Source organism: Chamaea fasciata, unplaced genomic scaffold, assembly GCF_029207755.1.
Source record: "Chamaea fasciata isolate MVZ Bird 193981 ecotype frontalis unplaced genomic scaffold, bChaFas1.0.hap1 SCAF_1, whole genome shotgun sequence".
Lineage (NCBI taxonomy): Eukaryota > Metazoa > Chordata > Aves > Passeriformes > Sylviidae > Chamaea > Chamaea fasciata.
This window is the reverse complement of record NW_027094086.1, coordinates 137,697,885-137,712,996: the sequence shown is the minus strand read 5'-3', so window position 1 is coordinate 137,712,996 and position 15,112 is coordinate 137,697,885. Positions and strand designations below refer to the sequence as shown.

The 15,112-nt window shown below is 39.9% G+C and overlaps 1 protein-coding gene across 1 annotated transcript in view; it reads left to right on the top strand.

The window, feature by feature from the left end:
• The window catches only part of LOC136298674 (microtubule nucleation factor SSNA1-like), a 41,122-nt gene extending 26,511 nt beyond the window's left edge, over nt 1-14,611 (top strand). The window contains exon 3 of the transcript XR_010723349.1: nt 14,336-14,611. The gene's annotated coding sequence lies outside the window, so the exon portion shown is untranslated. The remainder of the gene's footprint in view (nt 1-14,335) is intronic.
• Nucleotides 14,612-15,112: the final 501 nt, after the last annotated feature.

The window sequence follows — 15,112 nt, the reverse complement described above, 5'->3', positions numbered from 1 at the left end:
AGTTTCAGTCATGGAAGAGTTGGACTTTCAAGGCATAGGCATATTAAAAAAAAAAAAAAAGGGAAATGGATGACTGGCCCTTTAGTTCCATAAAAATATGACTCTGCACCTGAAAACAGCCACTTGGTCAGTGATGTTCTTGCTCTTTCTTCACAGGTGGGACATATTGGTCCTCAATACTTTGGAAATTCAAATACTCACTGAGATGCCTTTAATATGGCTTTAAATGCTGGCCTTTCCCTAAGACAGACATCGGTGACCAGAGTAGCCAGCACTTCCACAATCATACATGTATTTGTCATACCTCTCCAGCATTCTATATCTACTTTCACATCATTTGCAAAATTAGAAAGAGGAAAAACAGAGTGCGCACTGAGTGACCACCAGTTCTCTCTCTGAGGACAATGGCTTATTCTCTGATCACTAAAGCAGCCTAAAACTGAGTCATTTGTGTGGCGTTCACTGCCAAGAGGCACCTGTTCCTTCAGATTGAACCACATTCTTTAGTAATCTGGGAGTGTTAATAGTAGTAGTTTCTAACTTCAACATATTGCTATAAATACTCTTCTTCCAGGTTTTATGACAGCCAGATCATTGTGTGTTAAGGATTCCAAAACCCATTCATCCCAATTCAGAGTTATGTTTCTATAAATACGTAAAGCTTAGAAAAGCAGGTTTAGAATATTTATGAGAAACAGAGAACTTTTAATTTAAGCTAAGAACTAGTGAGAATGCCAATTTACAGTCATAGGATGGGTGTGCCACTAATTCAGACAAAGTCTTCCTGATATGAATACAGGCTGGAAAGGCAAATGAAAGCCAAGTGTGAAAGAGACACAGCCACCCTTAGGGGAGTGCAGGAACATCTGCAATGAAATTAAAATAGCAAATAGCATATGACCACAGGACAAGTCTCTTTACAGTATGTATTTGGCAGAGCAGGCAGTTGAAATGCTGGTTTGGATGGCAAATACACAAAATTCAAATCTGAATTCATAAACTTCTGTTGTGTTAGTTGGGAGGCAGGAATTAAATTTCAGGGATGTGGCTTGGGGGACATTGGGACAGCACAAGATGGAAAGGAAAGAAGGGCACAAGTCATATATAATGGTTCATCCCTGCTTTCACACTGGACGAAGAAATGACAATGATACAATTCTCTCTATGCCAAATGTCTGTAATTGCCCCTTTTTTATCCATACAGAATTTTGATAGAAGCTTCTATCATGGTTCAGGTGCTGACAGACATTGCTCTCTTCCCTGAACAGACTCCCTGACACCTAATAAGAGCTAAGCTCTTGTAGTTTTTTAGTGTGAGGTCACAAATTTTGATTTCTTTCTTCTTTCAGCTGCCTGTTTTCACAAAATTGAACTCACCTCTGAGTAAAGTCAAATATATTTGAGACCTGAGTAAATTTTAACAAATTCAAACTTGGTAGCAAATCAACTAATTATTGGGGAGACACAGATATCTAAGCCTTGACTCTTTAGAAACTAAGCAGAAAGAAAAGAAAAGAAAAAAAAAAAACAGAGGGGAAAAAAAGGGAATAAAAGAAACCAAAGAAACTAAACATTAAAAGATCTCCTAATATTTTGTATGTACTGAGAGTCTGAATTGGGTTAACCTAAGCACATCAAAAGCTAAAAGTCATTAGGATACCTTCAGATGTCTCTGCAAAATCCTCCTCCTCCGCATAGCTGTTTCAAAAGCTTCAGCACAGAGGAGGTTCTGCAGCTGTGGAGTGTGTCCTGTGCCCCGCATTTGTTTCCTGCATGCTGATGGGAGTGGAACTGCAAGTAGTTTTGAAGTCTGAAGTACTGCAAACAGTGAATCATGGCTTCAATGGATCATCTGTCTGAAAGCCCTGTCTCAGCAATTTGTAGCTGTTTCTGACACCAGTGGATCATTACAAGCTTCAACTGCAATGGAAGCTACCTCCCAAAAATACCACACCAGTCGACCTAAATTCACATGCTTGGATTTTGCAAAAAAAAGAGTCTTCTTCTTCATGCCTGGATATACAGCATGAGCATGTAATATTCTCTGGATATTGTCTAAAGTAAGTGATATGGTTTCATTTACTAACTGTTTTAGGGCAGGGAAAGATTAAAGAAGTTACTTACCTAGCCAGTTGTATAGGACTACATTGGAATTAAGTTTTCTGTCTTTAATTTAGATATTAAGAAATTAACTGAAATGAACTATACTCATTTTTGATCTCTATCTCAGGGATCTCTGTGAACAATACATGATAGATGCACTGTGCTGAGACCCACAACAGAAGAACGGGAACTTTTACTCAGGGGTGCATAACTCTTTGATTCAGGCATGAATGTTTTCTTATTTATTAAAAGTTGGCCAGGGGAAACCAAGAATTCTGGAGAAGAAATTATACATGTTTCTGATCATCTTGATATATGCCTGAAGAAGAAACTACTATTCCCCAAACAAAACCAGGTAATTAAAAGTTATGCTTTATGACTCCAGAATTTGAGGGGGAAAATCATATGGTGTCTAATTAATGTCTATATAAGTACTTTCATGTCTTTTCTCAGGAGTAAGATATTTATAGCCACATACAAAAACAAGAAAAAGACCTAAGGAAACACAAACAAAACCCCACCACCCAGCACCTTAACTGCAGCATCTGCAAGCCAGCAGTCATGGAATACTTAATGAAGTGCTTAAGGCTAGAAAGGCTGATAATGAGATTTCTTTTAAGTTCACAGTGCCGCACATTAAAGAGACATCACCAATCTGATTCTGAAAGGAAATAACATTACATATCACAAACAGGCTGGGTTGGTTTTTTTTTTTTTTTAATAGAAGAGTCCTTTTCATCACCCTTTGCTGGTGTCTAGAAAGACAAACAGGCTTAGTAAGCATCATACTTGGTCCACAAGTTTTCCCTCAATATTTTTGCATTTTATTTGTGTATTTAGTAACACTGCAGTTCTCGTGCTGTCTCTGGAGAGTGCTCCAGAGGGAAGAATGGTTCTGAGTTCCCACTTGATCAATGGGCAAAAAGCTGGAACTCCCCAAGATAGTCCCTTACACAGAATATACTAAAGGCCCCCTGCACACAGTGGAACAGATTGCACACAAAGTGCTGCCACATGTACAGCATAAACGACCTGGAACCAGATAGTCCTACTTCTCTCTTTCTCTCTGGTCTGTTCAGTGGTAGAAACTACCACATTATTTGCTGCAAGATTAGATATGGTATTTCCAGAACTACACATGGATCATGAAGTTAAATAAAAGTCAATTACTTACTTTGTCTACTTTTCAGATATTTTTTATAAAAACAAATAATATTTTCTGGTGCAGAAGCCTTTTATAGAGGGACTATAAGGTTTCATATAAAACAGCATACGTGTAGGCTGATGCTTATCCCAACATAATTGCTTCCAGGAGTTTGTCTGCAACCCTTTCTGTTGGCCTTTCTCTTTCTAAATAGCAGTAAAGTTCCAGCTGCTTGCTTGGACTCGCATGTTCCAGCTGCTTGCTTGGACTAGTCCAAATTAACTTCCCTGTTTTTCTTATCTTCTGTGATTTTTTCTCGGCACCCACTGTGAGGAGAAAGACTACTAGCTGCTAAACAGGTAGAATACATAAATGGATCTGTATTCAGAAAAAAATACATTCCAATAGTATTAATATTGCACAATCAACCACTAAAATTTGACAAAGCTAATTTTGTAATTCTAACTTTTAGCATAGTTTTTACTTACAACACTGCATATTTATTTTTTGGGCCTGGTGTGGGTATGAAACAATTTCTGAACCAAAAGTATCTGTTGTCTGCCAGACCTTTGTTCCCATTGTTGCAGAAGATGGAAAATGAATGGTGAATGATAACACAGGCAATTGCATGAAGAAATAGGATTGCTTTACAACTACAGTGGCAGAACTCTGATACTTGGGGAATGGAATCTGCTTCTGCTAGAAGGTTTCAGTAGAGGAGTTCCTATTGTGCTACTCATCAATTTCACATCCTTTGTTTTGGGTGCTGACTTGATAACCTAGGATTTGATTTGTAGACATGCTGAAGGTAAATATTGCCGAGGATGCAGAAAATGTGCTTTGAACATACAAAGTGATATATAGCATTTGGTATTACCAGGAAAAAGATCATAAAAATCACAAACTGAAATTACAGGATATTTTTAATCTGTCTTAGTATGTAGGTTTTAAAATGTGATGCTGTGCTATAGAAACTGGAAAAGAAGTGTTACCCATGTCTGTTCTGGCTCAACTCAAATGATGATGTTGCTGCAGAGAGAAATTAAGACCAGCACAATGCATGGACCTGTGTGCCATCTGTGTGGCATTACAACCTTCTGCACACAGAAACCTGGGGACAGATGGAGTTTTTATTAAACACAGCCCCAAGTATGAGGATCAACCTACCTTGAACACTCACATTTATGCCCCTACACCTTGGTCAGAGTAGGAAGATCAGGAACTATTTCCAAAATAAGTGCAAGGGTCTATTCAAGAAAGAAACACTAAGTACAAAAATCATTATCTGCTATTCATTTGATGAATATTAGAGTACATTTTATCTACAGCAGATTTCACCATTTTTATCTTACCATAATTAATATGATTGATAGATTAAAATCATTAAAAGCCATATTGTTACTTGAGATAGCCAGAACATTTGCTGCTATTATCTGGAGTTAGAATGCAGCCAACAGCCTGACCACCAAATGGTGGCAAGCAGAGAGCAAGTTAAAATCACATTAAAAGATCTAGAGGGTCCACCCTGGAAAAGATGCAGATAGCAAGTGACACTCTTGACTTGCCCTGCCTGCAAGAGTGTCGTTTCCAGGAATGCCCAGAGTCAGTAAATCTACCCACCATGGGCTCCCACATCCCTGCTAGAGCCAGCTGGTTGAGTGGGCATGGCATGGTCCCCTCTGGCAGTGGCCAGTTCAGCATGCAAGTAGTGCAAGGGTGGATCCTGTGTCCAAACAAGGCAGCTGCTCATGTCCTGGGCTCCCTCTTGTCCTCTGGGGAGTGCACATTTACAGGTCTTTGACAAGAAGATGATAATTTAGCTACTTTTTGTTTTATTGAAACTGTTGCCTTATTTGTTTTGTTCCCCAACACTCATTAAAAACAAGCACTTGTATTCAAACTCCAAGCCAAGCCTTTACACCCCATCTCCTTGCCCAGGTATTCTGAACTCGCTCCTGACTCTTTGTCCCAGCTCTCTCTCATTAGGGACTGCTCACTCTGTCCACTTGCCAATCCCACCCACATCCATTGGTTTTTAGGGCCAGTGTCTTTCTTGGGACTGCATTCTCTGAACAACTCCCCTCTACATAGCAACTTCTCTATCAGTTTCCTTTTCTTGTGCCTCAGTTTCCTGGGCAGTTTTTTCCCCCCATCTTGCATCTCTTCAGCCTGCAACCCAAATATTCTTCTGGATCTTCAGTCTCTGCCAATTGTCATTTTCTCTAATGGCTTCAAAACAGTATTTTTGTCCTGCCAATCTTGAGTTTTTGCCCTCTCTGCAAGTCCCAGTTTTCACCCCACACGCCCCTACTTCCAGTTCAGCCTGCTGATTCTCCACAGGAAGGCCTCAGATCTGTCTCTTGCACTGCTTGCCTCTGAATCAGACAGTTTCTTCCTTCACATTGCCTAGATGCCAGCAGAGAGGTCACTGAAAGTGCAGGAAAGTGTCCCTGCTCTCCATTCCTTGCTTGGCTCCAGCTCAGCATGTGGCATCTGGCAACAACCATTATTGGGAAATTCTGTCTCCATCATGTAATCCTGGGCTGCACCATGTGTAGTGGCTTTGTACAGGGAGTGCATACCCAGGCCAGGAGCTGAGAGGGGCTGGAGAGCCTTATTTGAACTGTGGGAATGATGCACAAACAGGACTGTAACTGTGAGAGTCAAGAGCTTGCTTGGGGACAACCTTAACCCTTAAGTAGTAGCAAGTCTCTTCATAAACTGAGATTTGAAATATCCTAAAATTTGGGCAAATGAGAGTAGATTTTCTTTGGGGCATGAAAAAGCATCTGACAAAGGCCTCCCTTGCTCAATTAAAAAAACAAACAAAAAAAAAAACCCACACAAAAACTTTCTCCATAAAAGGTTTATTTTTTATCCTATTGAAAACCAATATACCCCTCCTAAATTTAATTTCAAAAATTACTAAACCCTTTGGCTGGTATTTTCCCCAGGCAAGAAGAATACCCATGTGATGCAGACAACCAGTATCGACTTTTCCAGTGTGAATCAGGGTAGCCTGGCACAAACAGCTGAAAGCTGGAAATGTCAAACCCTGTTTAACAGGCTGTATGGGCTCTTTAAAAACTCAGCAGAGCTGCTCATCCTACCTTGTGCATGTGTTGGGAATCAGCTGAAGGGCTGATTCCCATCAAGCAGATTTAAATAGGTTTCCAGCTTAGGGAGAGAAATGGATGTTTGTCTCTTAGGGGAGCTGTTCCTTCCTCCCATAGCTCCCTTATATGTGCACATCCATACACCAAAAAAAAAAAAAAAAAAAGAGCAGAATAAAGGTATTCTCCAGGCAGGAAAGACCAATCCCGTATAGAGACAGAGCAGCATTTCTGGCAGACCTGGACAGTACTAGAGTTTAAGTGAGTTGAAAATAAAAGACTTATAATGAGATTTTGCACTAGATTGGCTGGCTTGTGCTGGCAGGCAACAAGCACAGCCAGCCTGTTTACAATTCACTCTAGATGAGATAAGCAAAAATAGAAACCAAAGAGCCACAATCTGTTATCCAGCCTAGGGAGGTAAAAATGTTGACTTGAAAAGACCACCACTCTCAGACAAAGTGACGGCTCTAAGTTGCAGCCACTTGCCTTTCTCTCAGTCAGATTCAGAAAGCACTAATCTTGCACTTGCAGAAAGAGTAGAGCTCCCAATTCAGCCTTCTTCAGAGCAGGCAGAGAGGAGTGTGAGCACAGAAGAGCATGGCATTCACCAGCTTTGGTCAGACTCATGGTCCCTATTTCTGCTGATCCTGAGCAGCTTGTGGTCCTGTTGGGTCTAAAATGCCTTTCACAGGCAGGAACTTGTGCCCAAGCATAGAGGAGGAGTTCTAGAAGGCTGAGAAGCAACGACTGCTTCACCCAGAAAGGAAGAACTGTTTGCCAGTGGATTTATCCAAAAGACACACTTCTTTCAGGATGTGACCTTTGCTGCAGCCTGAACTCAAAGCATCTCTGCTTCATCTTCTACTTAGGAAGAGGTAAATCTGAGACCAATCTCACAACTGCCTGCAAGGAATTTGCCTGTGCTTGAATCATCCAGAGACAATGAATGAGCACAGATCTACAGTATCTGGCACTCATCAGGATGCTTCAAATCTTATGCTGTTGAGGCACTTTGGTGAAGACTAAGAACATTATAGCTGGGTGCAATCCTGATATTAAGGGTAGGTTTTACCATACATTTTTAGGTGCAAGAGAAAGGTGTAGATCTTGCTGTGTCCTGGAGGAAAATTTATGTTAAATTCTGTTGTCCTTAGTGGTATCTGGAGGAGTACATGGCTCTCAGTTTTTGTCACACAAGCCTAGTAAAGAGTAGTTTAACTATCTGATAGAGAGTAAGTATGCTTAATCATGACTGGTAATAGCTGGATAGATAATGAGTATATTTCATCTTACATTACTTATCAGTAATAGGTACTCATTTTTTAGTCTAGAAAATTCTCTCTACTACTCAGTAAATGCACAAATGCTGGTGGTGGATCTCAGGCACTGTGGCTCTTGTTCTGATATTCCCCAGTTTGCAGCCAGATACATAGCAACATCTGGGAACTGGGAGGGCAAGGTTAGCTCTACAGCAACCCTCTTTCCCTCTGGAATAGACTGTTTGCCAGAAGCACTCAGCATCAGTTGCCCCATGAGAGAATTTTAAACTCAAAACATGCCAGAAGTGTATGCCAATTTATGAAAAATTGCATCTGGCTCCCTCCTCTTTATTAGTTAATGTGCTTTTGTGGGACTGCAGTTGCATATTTACTGTTAGTCTTGGTGTCATGTCTGTACATGAGCAGTTGCCTCTTTTCTTCTGCATTTCCTAAAAGTTTAGCTCAGTACTTCAGCCATACATGATGATAATTTAGGATATACTAAAAGGAAATCTGTTTTCTGTTCAGTTCCATGCACTGCCCAAAGGGAATGGAGCAGCAAACTCTGCTCCTTACCTTTTGCACTGGGGAGGATTAGATAGGACTTTGTGGAGAAAATGTAGGCAAATGAGGTCAGGCAATCAGATAGCAAATTAAAATTAAACGATAACTGTTTATCTGACTATATTCTATTTTTCTTCATACTTCTTCTGCCTGCCATTCAAAAATACAGTGGATCCCAGTCCCCAGTTTCTGACTTTGATCTCTGAGCATCAGACTTCTCTTTAGTCTGTGAGGGGAAGACTAAAATGCAGATGCAGGATCACACTCATGGAACAGCACATTCTTGGCTTGCAGCCACATCCAAATTCATTAATAATAGTAGTTTTCTATAACTGCCAGGAAAGATAAAGAAAGCAGTGACATTTTAGCTATCTTGTGATGCAAACAGTTTGCCCTCCCAGGAGTTCAGCAAAGTAAAGTGGAAGCTTAATTAGGGATGATACATTCCAAATTTTGCATTCATTATGTCTTTAATTCTTTCACAACTCCCCCTCAAATCCTGAAGTTGTTTTGTAAGAAACTTTAGCATCAGCATTTAACTCATAAATATACCCTGTTTTTTAACTATTGCAAACAACTGTATATTTTCTCCTCTCCAAATACCTTTTTAAAATATAATATTAACATTAAGGAAGTATGAAGGACATTTCTGCTTTTGGTACAGAGCAGTTTGGTGGTGCTAGGTGGCTCAGTTAAAACAAATCCAAACCATTAAACAATATTAAATAAGATACCAGTAGGTGTGTGAGGGATCAGGAGGTGGCAGCAAAACTCTGAGGAGAAGTTCACTTTCTGCATGTCAATAATGAAGGTACTTTAACTGCAAACCAGGACTGATAAAGCATGTAAAATTCTAGTAAGAAAAACAAGAGGTGGCCAGACACTGATCATGCAATGAGGAGTTGTATGAAAAACCATTCAATTTTGTGAATTGAATACCAGCCACCATTAAACCTGAAATAGTATTAATAATTAATGTAATAACCTAATAACTGTAACTTTTCACAACAGGAAGACTCCAAGTTGAAGAAGGCTCTGACAGAACTTTTCAAGCTGGATGGAGTAGCATCAATGTTTTGCAAAGCTCAGCAAATTGGACAGTCTTATGATTGGTCAAGTTTATATACATACATACATATATATATATATATAAAAAGAGAACAGCTTATCTGATATGGTTTGGAAGCATGTTCCTGAGGAAAACACCCTGGAAAGGATTCAAAGTAAAACAAAATTCGAAGTCTCAACCTGACAGGTAAATTATTGTGAGACAAACTGTTGTATTTCTGCTCAACTTATTTAGTTTCTACTTCATAAGTGAGAACTTGGTGGTATGAATGGCAGAGAAGATATCAACGTGTTTTGCAGTAAGGAAAACTTTAACACTGAGCAAGAAGAACAAGACATGTTTGGAGTAGGGACAAAATTGAGCTTCATTATTTATCAAAATGCCATGAATATTTAAAACCACTTATGCACAACAAAAACATTCATGGTAAGCTCACCAAGCATGCAAAATAAAAAGGTCAGATTTGAAGATGTGTGTACCTCTATGATAGCTGGATTCTGAGGAGAAACTATCATATACTAGAAATCCTAAAGGTGGGTCCACAGAAAAACACTGGGTTCTGGCTGAGTACACTGGAGGTTAGTACTAAGACAAAGGTTTGAGATCATAGAAGAGCAAACTTACCTCACTCAGAGCTCAGATGGGAGGGATTCCCTAGAGGATAAAGGACTTAGTGAGCACTGGGAAGTTTTCATGAATACTCTCCTGAAAGCACAAATGTTCATCCCCATTAAAGGCAAGGAAAGTAGGTGGAGCAAGAGACCCCCTTGGCTTAACTGAGAGCTCCTGTGTCTGCTCAAAACTAAAAGAGATATGTACCAGAGATAGAAAAGTGAATGGATACTCATTGAGAACTACCAGGGTTTGCAGAGATGCAGTCAGGAAAGCAAAAGCTTGAGTTGAAATGGGCCAGAGATATCAAAAACCACAGGGAAGGGTTCTTCAGGTGTGTAATCAACAAGCAGAAACAGAAGGGAAACACTGGCCTATTATTACACAGGAGAGGTGAATTAGTTACAAACAACACTTTAAAGGCTCAAGGTTTTCTTCTCCTCTCTTTACCAGCACTATTGGACCCCAGGCCTTGGGAACAAAAATCCAGAGTTGGTAGATGAACTCTACAGGAACTTGACCCCTACAAATCAATGGAGCCTGACAATATCCACCCAAGGGTGTTGAGGCTGGTCCATGTTGTTAAGAGGCCACTCTCCTCAAGCTTTGAAAAGTTGTGGAGACTGGGGTCAACCCAGAAGACTAATGTTACACCCATCTATACAAACAGCTTAAAGGAGGCTCCAGGAAATTCTAGGCCAATCAGTCTTTCTTCAGTCTCTGGGAAAATTACGGAATGAATCCTCCTGGGCCTATCAGATGAAGCATGTAGTTAGGAAAAGCCAGCACAGGCTCACCAAAGATAAATAGTATTTGATAAACCTGATCACCTTCTCCAACAAAGTAACCTGCTAAGTTGATGTGGGAAGAGCAGTGTACATCATCTACATGCCTTTCTCCAAGGCTCTGGATAGAGTTTCCATCAGGCTCCTCCTAGAGAACTGAGGTGTTACAGTCTAGACAAGAGTCCACACGGTGAGTGGGGAGCTGGCTGAGAGACTGCACCCAGAGCAGGGTGACAAAGAGCTCCTTTTCAAACTGGCAACCTGCCACAAGACGGGCCTCCCAGGGATCAACATTAGGCCCAGCACTGTTTAGTATTTTCAAAAGCAATCTGGATGATGGGGTCAAGTTGACCCTGATGAATTGTGCTTCTCCTAAGCTGAGTGGGAGACTGGACACTTTGGGATGAAGAGCCACTCTGCAGGAAGACCTAGATAGGCTGGAAGAGTGAGCTACTAAGAACCTTACGAAGTTAACAAGGACAAGTGTAAGATCTTGCACCTGGGAAAGTAATCCATGAGTGCAGCACAGGTTGGGATCTACCAGGTGCTGGGGAGAAGCTCTGTAGGAAGGAACCTGGCCCGGGTGGGCAAGCAGTTGAATGAGTCCACAGTCTGCTACTGTGGCAAATAAGCCAACAGGATCCTGGGCTGAATCAACAAGGGCATTACCAGCAGAGATAAATATGTCATTATCCTGCTCTACTCAGCACTTGCCAGATGACACTTGGAATGGTGAATTCAGTTTTTGTCCCTGCTACGCAAAAAATAGGTGGGCAGCTGGAGAGGGTCCAGAGAAGGGCAACAAAGATGATCCAAGGGCTCAAAGCCTGCTACGTGAGGAAAGGCTGAGAGAACTGGGCTTGCTCAGCCTTGAGATAAGAAGGCTCAGGGGAGACCTGATGGAGGTAAAGGTTCTAGTATTTAAGGGGTGGCTACAAGGAAGATAGTCAATTTTTAAAATGAGACACATAGAAAAGACACAGGGTAATGAGTACAAGTTACAGCCACAGAGATTCCAATTGGACACAAGAGGAATATTCTTCACAAGAACAACCAACCACTGGAATAATCTCCCAAAAAAAGTGGTGGATTTCCCAACTTTGGATAGTTTTTAAGATTAGTCTGGGCAGGGTGCTGAACCATCTGGTCTGGACGATGCTTTTGCCAAGAAAGGTTGGACCAGATAATCTTTCAGGTCCCTTCCAACCTAGTATTCCATGACTAACACTATAGACAAAAAAACTTTACAAGGTGAAGGGGAAGAAAGTGATATATTTTGAGACTTTTATAAATATAATGAAAGAAGAAAGTTAAAATTACTTTATGAGCAGGTAGAAAAATTTCTCAACCTAAACCAACAAAAAATAATGTTCAACATATTTCAATATTTATTCATATTGCTGTATTCAAGCTCCACATGCTGTACACAAGCATGACAGATTTCTACTGTATCAGTCAGAAATCTGGAATCTCTAGAGCATTTTTTTGATTTAACAAACTAGGATGTTACTACAAGTTGCATTTATAATAGGAAGATCAGGCAAATAATGTGTACACATGAATGTGCATGCTCTTTCAGTAAAATAATTTGCATAATTCATTTACTATACCTAGACAGCAATACTTCAGAGTATTGCTGAACAAAAAAAAAAATTCAGAAGGTTTTGCAATTATAATAGGAACAAGTGAGAAAACAAACTAAATATGCCTTAAATAAATGAAACCATTTTAACATATTTTCCAGTATCCTTGATTTGCAATGACTGAAACATTATATTTTCCAGTATCCTCAGTTTGCAATGACTGAAACAGATATTTTGCTGTTCCAGTTCTGTTCACCCAGTCCTTTCTGCTATACACAAGCCTGTCTGCTGGAATGCTATGAAGATGAAACAGTAACACAAAAAAATAAGCAAGTATTTAAAATGCAATAGAAAAAAAAAAGTCTGTGACTATTTATTTCACTTGCACCAACAATGTTGGAATTTAAGATAAAAATAGAATAATACTGTTTATACTCAGAGAAAAATCAAGGAAATAAACTTGGCTGGAGACAGCTGTCATAAGTATTTTTGGAGCAAATCAAATAGATGTGATTGAAAAAAAACCCCCACCCAACCTGTTTTCTAGAAAATTTTCTAAATAAGCACATCTGGCAAACTCCTCAGTAAATGTAATGTATCACAAACTGTGCGACACAATCCAGAGAACACAGCTTGAACGCTGGGAACAGAGTGGGAGACACCTGAGATGGCTCTGTTAAATTATGCAAGAATCTCAGCTATGCAGAGCAAAAGTGTCAGTGTCAGGAGGTGAATAACACCAAAGCAGTTTCTAAACACACACAGCTAAACATATTTGAAGCAGGAGTTCTCAAATTGTCTCATAGGGTTGGCCACACTTTGAAGAGAAACTGGCTCAGTTTCACTTCCCATTAATGATCATATAATATCTTTATGCCAAATACAGCAACTGCCTGCATGGAAAAATAATTTTAGGAAAGTATTTAATATGTTTTTAACTGCCTTGTAACAACAACTTAGCAACTGAAAAGAGAGATGCCAACACCTTGTGATGGGCTAAATCTTTAGAGGCAACCAGGAAGATTCTGTGGGTGGAATGTGTACAGTGATAGCAGACATGGTACCACTTGAGATGTCTTTCTACTGTTGCAGCCCCCTGAGAGAGATGTAGGATGCTGCCTTTGCAGATTTCCAACCATGTCAGCAAGACAGAAGAAAATACCCCAGACATATCATTCATATCTAAAGAGTTTTGGGGAAAAGTGTGTCTCAACAGCTTCTCAAGTGTCTTATTTCTTCCTGCCATTTTCCACCAGAAAAACCTCTGGGAAGAGATTAAAAGGAGCAGGTCATCCAACCTGCCTAAATTTACCTCCCTAACCATTTTTTTCTAGTCTGGCTCTTAGACTTTCAGACTTGGACTGATTTAACGATTTTGAGATGCTTAGCTCTTAACCAAAGTCATTCCGAAAAATGTTCTTTGAAGAAGGTTTGGAAAGCCCCTGGGTTTGGAAAAAGCAGTGACCTGTGGAAAGTTCTTCATTTTCTCCTTAGTTAAATCACATTTGCTTTTACTGAGTGTTCAGCTTACAGGAGCTGCTTCGCTTTGGGTTTGTGGAGAATACACCCTTTTTCAAAATGAACAGAGAGCTCAACTCACTCTCTCCAAACCCTACAATAGGAAAGGAAGGAAAATACATGGATGAGCACAATGGCAATTCATTTTTCTGGCTGGAAGCTGTGTTTTGGGGTTTTGTTGCTTAGTGTCTGTCAGCACTTTCATCCTGGAGAATTTAAATTTCTCCAACAACAGCCTGACCGCAACTAAAAGTTTGCATATAAAGTATCAAAACTCAGAACCATTTATTTTAAAATTAATTTTCCAAGTGAGGTTAAGTCTTAAGATACGAAAAAGTACTTGGGTGGTACTCAGCATAACAAGAAGGAAATTATTAGCTTGACATTTGTTTAATCTTGTGAAACATTTCTTTAAAAGGACAGTGAGATGAATATTTAAAATGTGATCTCAAAACCCACAAAAAATATGTATTCATCCAGGAACTGAGCTACATTTGATGTGTCTAGCTTTTCTAGGCACTGTAATTACTCTACTGACTTTGAGAATAACTTATTCAAAAAATAACCATGTATGTTTAACAGGTTTCCTTTCAGGAATGCTTCAGCTGCTGATGGATCACAAAAGGAAGGACCATGTCCTGTCTTTGAAGATATGGATAAAAGGAAGTAATTGTTGATGATTTGCTCATCTAAACAAAAAATGATTGACAACATAATGAAATCCTGTAATCGTGTAGTGTGCTGAATACTGCAATTTTAAACTGAATAGGAACAAATGTCAAAGGAAGCTGACTGAGAGTAGTTGCATTATACACTAGAGAACCATATGTCTAGTAATAAAAGACATGAGAGGAAACTGTACGAAACTAGTCTTCTGGAACTGCTTACATCTTGCAATGAATTTTTGGCACAATTAAGCACTTCATTCAAAACGCTGATTGAAGACAATGCTGAAAGGCCCCTCTCAGCGCAGGAGAATTACAGCTGTCCAAAACCACCTGTAATGACACATTTTGAAGAGATTAGCCAGGAACTACTATCAGTACAGCATGCTGTAGACTCTAGGGAGTACTGCTGCAGGCTAGCAGTCCAGTGCACTAAATGCTGAATTGTGTTGGACAGCACTGCTGTTGCAAACATGCTTATTTATAATACCAGTGTATTCCTTTGCTTGGAAAAGATGGAAAGAATCCTTGTCATATTTTATTATATGAAAAGCAAACTCATTAAGAATAGACTCACTGAACGAGTAAAGTATCTTTCTTTCACGCACAGATAGGACTGCAGCCTCTCCTGGGGAAGCCCCCCAGCTTGCCAGCTGCCAAGCCCTGTCCATCTCTCAACCGCATACCGACAGCC